This window comes from Buceros rhinoceros, unplaced genomic scaffold (assembly GCF_000710305.1).
Source record: "Buceros rhinoceros silvestris isolate BGI_N320 unplaced genomic scaffold, ASM71030v1 scaffold43676, whole genome shotgun sequence".
In the NCBI taxonomy this organism is placed as follows: Eukaryota; Metazoa; Chordata; class Aves; order Bucerotiformes; family Bucerotidae; genus Buceros; species Buceros rhinoceros.
In genome coordinates this window covers 1-8894 of record NW_010418977.1, presented here as the reverse complement: position 1 = coordinate 8894, position 8894 = coordinate 1, and positions in this window count along the sequence as shown.

The following is an 8894-nucleotide window of genomic DNA, read 5'->3' as shown; positions in this document are numbered from 1 at the left end:
GGAATGCCACACTGAAGGTCAGTCCCGCTTTCCTTGGACATAAAAAGGTCACGAAACAGGGGACATGTTCCCTCACCCCCACTATTTGTCACAGCTAATTTCTAGCCTCCCAGGCTGTTCCTGCTGTCGCAGCCCACACACCGCTCGGCCTCGCAGACGTCACAGCCTGCTTGTGAGCCAGAGCACCCAACTCCTCCCAAAGCTGTAATTTTATCTAGTCGTCTGCTGACAGGGAGGGTTTTCAATGATGCGGACTCCGCAGGCTGGTCTGTTTTAGGTTAGCAGGATGATGTTTCCAGGAGAAAGGAAGATTATAGGCATCCCATTTACCCACACTCACCACGCTGCCTCGAGAGCCTACTTCAGCTTCAAACCCAGCGCTGGCAGGGCTTTTACAATCCAAGCAGCTCAATATCCAGCCTGAACTCCTGACAGGCATCTTGTTACCTGCAGCCAAGGAGCCACTTAATCCTTCGTGCTCCCAAGAGAAGCACATGGGCTGGCCTGGCCTAGACCTCCTCACACCCAACTGCTTGTGTACCAGAGTCTTTCCTCTCTTTCTGTGAGGCCTGCTGCATATCCTGGGAAAGCTGAATTAAAACAGAAATATTTAGGTTCCTTATGCATAAAGCTTCAAACTTCATGGCTTGTTCTCACCACAGAACTAACCTCAAGCTCTTGCTGTTGTGTCTAACGTGGCTCAAAGTGACAAGCGAAATCCTTGCCCTGAATCTATCAAACTCTTTGCACTCACCACCATGGCCCAAATGAAGAAAGCCCTTGGTGATGTTTGGAAGGGCTCGAGAGACACTGGAAAACACTTCAAGCCTTCAAACAATAACACGGGGCTTCCAATGAGAAGATGCTGCTGACAACAGACACGTCGCAGTAGGATCATGTTAGCCTCCTGTAGCCACTCGTTAAAATGAGCCTGTCTCAGTCAGTTCACTCCACGCGGGGGTAACAAAGCCAGCGTCGCTCCACAACCCTGTGCTCCTCTGCGGTGCCACCACGCAGCAGGTCTCAGGACAGATAAAGGCTGGAAAGGAACTTTCACAAACACGAAGCTGCACAAAGCGTCACTCCCTTCGTGCTCGGGGTAACCACAGCCTCTGCGTCAGAAGGAATGTCTTTGTGTGACTAACGCACCTACTGCCTGCCCAAGCCACAGCCAGCTGCCGAGGCTACCAAAACCCAGTGCCACCTCGTTCCAGAAGATGTTTCAAACACCATTTTTTTCAGTACTGAACACGCTTAAAAAAAAAAAAAAAGCTTCTGGCAAACATGAATCAAAAAGTTTCCTCACCTAAAAATAAAAGTATCACAGACTGGGGGGATTTATAACAACATCTTTATCTCCCAGCACGTGGAACTGATGACAACAGCAAACGAAGAGCTTCCTCAGATGCCTGCAAATGGAATAAATACCAACCCTCAAAGCCCATTTTTTCCCCTTCCAGTGGAATGCTGTTACCCATCCTTCCTCGTCCCACCATTTCTCTTTGCTACACCACGGCCTAAGTTCAATTTTCCGTAGGCTTTCGAACCTGAACATGCTTCTCAGGTGGTACAGTGACCCGTATCATTATGATTTGAGAGAGTTCCTCCTCCAACCAAAGTCGGAGTAAGTAAAATAGGCGTTTTTGTCAGATTTTTAATTCTCTCCCCGTCAAGGTGGGACCAAAATCAGGATTCCCCTGCTCACTAAAACAGCTGCCTCCATAGACAGAAGCTCCACACAGGATGGTATGAAAGGAGGCAGATGAAAGTCATCACCTCATCGATAGTTCTTAAACACAACTGTCATCACACACAAGACTCTACACGTTAAAAGTGCAGAAGTTTATCGGGTGACTCACAGCCAGGAAGGCCAGAGTTATTTCAGGTAGCCTTAAGGAATGGTTTTGCTTTTGCTTGTCTCCACCATCACCACCCCGTGTGGAAAGTGGTCCTGACATGTCCACGTCCACATTCCTCAAATACGTTTGTTTTCTTCCAGACAGACACATGCCGGAGGCAGTGAAATCAAGCTAAGGCGGGAGTGGTCCAACACAACCCAGATGCTCTTACGCACACCACAACACAGCTGAGGAGGAGCTTCTGCCGGCTGAGCTACGACCAGGCGATGTGGACCTCTTTCCTCTGGTGCATGCCCTCGCTTGCCTCGCAGCAGCGCTCTTGGTGTCAAATCCACAATGATGGTAGGTAGCCACAGACCGTCTTCTAGCCGAGCCGGGCACCTACGCTTCTCCGCCTTCATTTTTCTATCTGCAAGCTCAGAATGTGCCTGTAAACAAGGGGGAGGTGTTACGCTACTGCGTCGGTGTCTACTGCAACCCCACCCATGGAGGTGGCAACCGTGTTCCTGCTGCTTATGCAGTGGGATGCAACCTTTCTCCTGAGCAAGAACAATTCCTCAGGCAAGGAGCGAGCGAGCAGAACGCCATCCCATCACCGGGCCTTCATCACCAGTTTGCTGAGCTCACACACAAAATAAATTCCCTTCTTCATTTACAATGCCATCGTTTACTACGCTTTCATCTCCTGGAACAGCCTCAAAATAAACAAAGCAAGTCACGATTGCCCTCACTGGACGCTTCCAGAGCTCTGCCTGTGCGCTCCAAACACAATTCAACTGATTCCCAGAGCAGCCCACAGTTGAGGAAGTGACTCAACTCCTCAAGCGTTGTCCTCTGCAGAGCTAACGGCAGGGCTGGGCGACGCACGGAGACACAAAACGAAGCGTACCGGAGTATCTCTCGGAGGAGAGCTTCAGCTGGAAACAGGAAGGAGCCCACATCCAGCCCAGCGCGCCCTGCTGACTTGCAGAGACGAGCAGGAGGACATGCAGACAGCAGAGGACCTGCAACGTGGCCGTGGGATCAGCTCCCAGAAGGAGTGAAACTAAATAGCACTTTTTTCTCGGTAATGTTCCCCTCTTTCTCTCAGGAAACCTCACTTCTGTCAATTAGCATGAGCTCACTTAAAAGGGAGGGCATGAATTCAAACAGCAGTTAGAACTTCACCCAGTTACACCTCAAAGTTTAGTCTCCAGAAGAGTTCAAACCTCAGTTTGCTGCTTGAACGCAGCGAATAAATCATTCGGTGGACGTAACTACCCTTCTCTTAAAAACCCTGCCCTTGCCCCTCAGAAAACTTGGTGCCAAAAAGCCATTTGAACACTTTTTTCTGCTGTCCAGAAGCGTACGGCACGTTTTCCTTTGAGGGAGGCGGACTCCGCTGCACACAGATGACTACTGGCAGAAGCTGGACGGCTGATGGGAAGGACGTAGCAGGTCCCCTGCAGCAAGAGCTGCTGGAGAACTCCAGGCTGCTGTGCCCCGGGGCTGGCAAAGCGAGGGACGAGGAGCCAAATGCCTGGAACAGAGGGTGATGTAACATCTGTTAACAAAAAGCATACCTATGTGCTCCATACCCTGCGGGAAGACTCGACCCCACGCAGCCCCAACCATCGCAGCCAGCTCCCTCAGAGTCACTACGTACAGTATAAAGGCTCTGACCCAAGAGCAAACGCGAGGAGAACACTGGCGTGGCTTTGAGATATTCTGAAAACCTGTCACTGGGTTGTTTGCAAGAAAATGCTGTGTTCTGGAGAACAGGGAGGGACAACGCTTGGTGACACATGTGGGAGTGAGGATGACACAGCACATGTGTGCAGACTCACGGAAACACGACAGCGGAATCAGACAGCGCAAACATCACGCAGAACACAGCAGAACAGCATTTTTTTCTTTCTTTTTAAGAAAGGTGCTCAGGATCTTTTGGCACCCAACGAAGAATGCCACAAAGCGGCCTGGAGAGCTCCAGCTGCCGCCAGGCCCATAGAGCACCACCCACTCGTGGGGCAGGAGGAAAGGGGGGGCATGTCACGACCAATAGAGCAGGTGATGGACAGCGCTTCCCTACCTCTGATTGCTTCACTGTAGAACACTTCCCATTCAAACGAGGACAACAGCGTCCCCCACAAAAACCACACACTACTTTCCACAGCAAAGTATTCCTCCCACTACAGAGGCTTCCTTAGATTCAGCCAAATTCTCCTGATGCCTCTACGTTACCAACACCCTCCACATCCCAACCCGTATCTGCCGGTACAGTCACACCCTTTAAATACACTGAGGCAAGTGGTAAGCAGAGCTTTTCAGAAAGCCATCTACAAGCCGCCGAGGATGACGAATTGCAGCAATAAAAAGCTTGGCTCTAGTATCAAATGAGATTCTTACTTACACACCAAATACAGCACTTGGAGAACGTGCCTCAGAACATGGGTGGCTTCCCAAAACGCTGATGACTGCGAAAGCCAACGCTTTATGAATGACTAAAGCAAGCCTAGTCACACAACCTAGGAGATCACAGCAGGGCATGCGATAAAAAATAACCACCCTAACTAACCAGCTTACTAAGTCCTCAGTCCTTTTAAAGACAATAAAAAGAACAATTTGTTAACGTGTTTAGGAAAAAGGAGAAACTTCACTGAAAGCATCATAGCAGGAAAATCCACCTGTCTGACACAGGTAACGGGGCCCGGCAGCTCCCACAGACACAGAACAGGTCTCTTGAAATTAGTTAAGCTTATGTATTGGACAGCTGAGTCCACGGTCAGTTTAACTGTTCTCCAGTGAATTTAAATATACAGATTTTTCCTCTTGTCCACTCTCCCTGCAGCAAGAAAGTTAGAGAAGAGCTGTCAACCACAGAAGCGAATAAAAGGACAATAAAGACACTTGATCTTCTGTAAAAGCCACGCTCCAGCATTAAAAAAACCCAGTGTTTTGTTGCCACAAGATACAACAAGTGAAAGACACAGCAATGCCATTTGGAGTCCTGAGCTGGAACACTCAGCCTGTCCCTAAAATAATTACTCTGTTCAAGCAAAACCAGGACCGTGCTACTGAGGTAGGTAAAAACACAATTAGAGCACCAGCTCACAAAACAAAATAGGGGTTATTTCATGAAGGTCGATACGGGAAACCCACCCCATCATTATCTGGATGGAAATTATTTCTGTATCCAAAATCACATCACTTCTAGCAAAGAGGAATTTACCCAAGCTCATGTATTCTCTTTGTCATCAAGAAAGGAGTGAGACTTGCGATGAAGACAACAAATCCAGGCATTTATGCTTTCTTCCTCACTGAGGAATGGATTCAGATTTTTATGGCAGGAGTGCTCCTGGAGACACGAGCAACGCAGTCTGGAGGCAAATCAACAAATCTGAAGCTGAAACGCAATGACAGACAACCAAAAAAAAAAAAAACCCCACTCAAGTACGCAGAAAAGAAGCCAACTTCAAGTAAGACTGCGCTGGAATAGGGGTAGGATCACAGGAGGTACGTGAGGATAACAAAAGGAATGGATTCCTGCCAAGGAACAGCTGGGAGCTGCAGGAGAGGAGAGCGTGAGCGAGGTAGAAGAGTCTTTACCCACAAACAGAAGGGAAGTCGGGACAAGAAGCGAAGGTCCCAGCTGGATTTCCAGATGAATGGGGAAGACAGAACAAAGGAAGAAAGACCATTCACATTTGCAAGTTATATCAGAGCGACGAAGCTGACGTTCTGAAGGGCAAGGCCTAAACGGACCACAAAGCTGCTGTCACTGCTGCCTTATCCTTCACTTTCTCCTGAAGGAGAACAGGAGAAAATGCAGCAGAAGATAGAAACTTTTCAAAGTTTCAAAATATATCTGCACGGGAAAAAAATTATCAAATGCTTTTGGCACCTTTTCAAGATTCAAACCCGAGCCTCTTGACCCAAACCCTCCCCTGAAAGCCAGGCCTGTTCCTCCAGCCCTCTCCTCTGAGAAGGTAAACAGCTAATTGCCGAGGTTCACTTTCACCGCAAACACCCAGAGAGCGGGACAAGCAAGGGGAAACAACTGCAGCATAAAAACAAACAATTAGGAAGCAATTAGGGCCGGACATCACCCCGGTACAGTAAACACAAGTCTCAGCCCACCGAAAAGGAATTAAGGGGTTTCTGCTGGTTTAGCTCCTTCAGCCGGCTCATTAAAAGGATGAGAAGCGCCTCAGTGAGCTTCACGCTGTCAGCAAACTGCTCCCTAACAAACTGGTTTGGGGTCTTTGGGGGAAATAAATGAGGAGAGAAGCGTGACATTTCCAAACAGGAGTGAAATAGAGTGTTAACGCTGCGAACGATGCGCTTCGACGACATGAAACACGTCCTGCGGGTAAAAGCACCTATTTCTGCAGCCAGTAACTCCATGAATCGTAGAATCGCTCAGGTGGGAAAAGGCCCTTGGGACCACTGAGTCCAAGCGTTAACCTAACACCACCCAGGAAAGCTGGAAGCAGCTAAAATGAGTAAAACTCCTGTTTACAGCCCGCACGGTAACGCTGCACTCATCAACCTAAAACCAAAGAACAACGCCAACGTTAAAATACAGGGAGAAATGTGCCAGGAGCACACATTTCCCGGCGCGACCCGTTTGTGAATGCTGGCACGCCGGTTGTCACCCACCAAAAGTCCAGTTTAGAAGTGCCCAACAGGCTTCTGTGGGAGGAGATAAACACCACATCTCCAACTTTTAACTCCAGAAGGAGCGCTCAGGAAGAGGGAAAACGCTTGAGAAAGGGCCTGGGCTTGCTAAGGAGCAGTGAGCCAGCACCTAGGAGAGGTGGGAAGGGGAAGGAACACACAGCCCTGACGTTCTTCACGAGCAGGAGCAGACCGGGCGATGGGGCCGGCCGCGACGCTTGTCAATCTGGGCGCAAACCCGCCAGCTCTAATTTTGGGAGTGCTCTGCAAGGTGGGAAGGGGAAGGAACACACAGCCCTGACGTTCTTCACGAGCAGGAGCAGACCGGGCGATGGGGCCGGCCGCGACGCTTGTCAATCTGGGCGCAAACCCGCCAGCTCTAATTTTGGGAGTGCTCTGCAAGAGATGTGAGGGGGAAAAAAAAAAAAAAGTCATGTCCCACTGCACTTTCCACACATCCAAGCTGTGATTTTAATTAATTCTTGCTTTAAACTGACACACGTGCACCATCAGGAGAAGCTGCGAGGCTCCGCCGTGCTGCGTAACAGGGCAAGAAAAGACCATTTCCCCACTTCTGTGATAAACCAGATTCCTTCCCGTGTAAAAATAAACGGTTTCCATCTAGCTCCTGCTTTATGTAAGTTTTGCCAGCGCAGGCTAACACAAGCCGGGTACCATATGGCACGCCTACCAGAACTATCTTTAATTTTTCCCCTGGAGATGTACGCTGAAGTACCTGCAACTATGCTGTCGTTTCCTTTTAGAGAGAACGCCACGAGCCGAATTTCTTTGCAACCAGAGAGATTTCCTAGTCCTAGTCCTGTTTTAATTGATTTTTTTTTTTTTTTACGCTGAAGTACCTGCAACTATGCTGTCGTTTCCTTTTAGAGAGAACGCCACGAGCCGAATTTCTTTGCAACCAGAGAAATTTCCTAGTCCTATTCCTGTTTTAATTTATTTTTTTTTTTTTTTTTTTAAAGGTTCAGGCTAACCTATTCACCCTTTGGAGAGGTTATAAAGTCTTTTCAGAAAGGAAGAAACCGTTTGGAAAGAGAAACCGGTGGTGCTGAAAATAACAATCGCTGTCAAAATCAGGTTGTATTAATTCAGTGACTCGTCTCACAAGAAAAGTCTTTTTATAATGTTACCCATAACGAGAGAAGACAATGGCTTCTCTTGATTTTTTCCCCCCTCCGTGTAGCTTTATATGTCACTGGCCCTAGCAACAGTGAAGAATAGCGGTGGGTTTGTCAGCGGACGAGGAGCGTGCTGCAGGCCGGCGAGGGGGGCCCCAAGCACCCTGCGTTACCCAAGCACAATCACCCCGTTCTTTGACGAGACGAGTGGAACGCGGCCTGGGCTATCGGCCTCGATCGCCCAACTGGCCAACTGCAGCCTCCCAGGCGAGGAGACCGCCACCGGGCAAGGGGCAGAAAAAGCAGCATGAAGATGTGGTGGGGCTGCAGCTCGAAATCTGTTAACGTGTGAAGACATCCAGGCACTAACTTGGAGAAACTCCATCCAGTGCACGTGAAAGCCAAGCTTGACAGGTGATGCTCACTTCCTAACTTTTAAAAAACAAACAACCACCAAAAAACCCAACCCTAACTACTTGCCAGTAACATCTAAAGTTTCCCTGAGGCCTACCAGGTCTATTTTTAAATTCTTTTTTTTTTTTTTTCACATCCATTTCTCGACTGCAGATGAGCAAAGGAGGTGCTGTCTACACGGCTCTGCCAGCCGCGGCTGGGAGAGCTTTGCCCCACGCTACCTTTCGCTTCCATTTCTCTATTCCACCCTGCTCGGAACAATGGGAGTAGGGTAAAGCTTTGCCTCCAAGGGAGGTGCTGTCTACACGCCTCTGCCAGCCGCGGCTGGGAGAGCTTTGCCCCACGCTACCTTTCGCTTCCATTTCTCTATTCCACCCTGCTCGGAACAATGGGAGTAGGGTAAAGCTTTGCCTCCTGAGGTTTCCAGAAGGGCTGCAAAGCAAAGCGAGCATCTCATTACCGCCCGTGACAGAGGGTGGAGGGTTTCATGCTTTTCCGTTACCAGCCAGACAAACGCCACGGAGAGGGAGGCTCCCTAATTTGCAAACCAGACTCCCAGGACACCACCGCACTGGAAATCCTGTCCCCCGCTTCTCCATCAAGGCAGCTGAGGACCGTGAAGGAGGGGGACAGCTGGCCTTCTCATTAGGAACGCACGGCGCCTGAATCCACGGCCCGCCATTCCTACCCACCTCCCCTCTGCAGCTGAGACGTGTCCTTCAAAACCCCTCCTGGGGTAAGGTAGCAAAGCGCAACGGCAGGCGAGCAGAGAAACGCCACGGAGAGGTTCAGAAGGAACCCAGCACCACTGTGACTTGTCTCCAGGAGA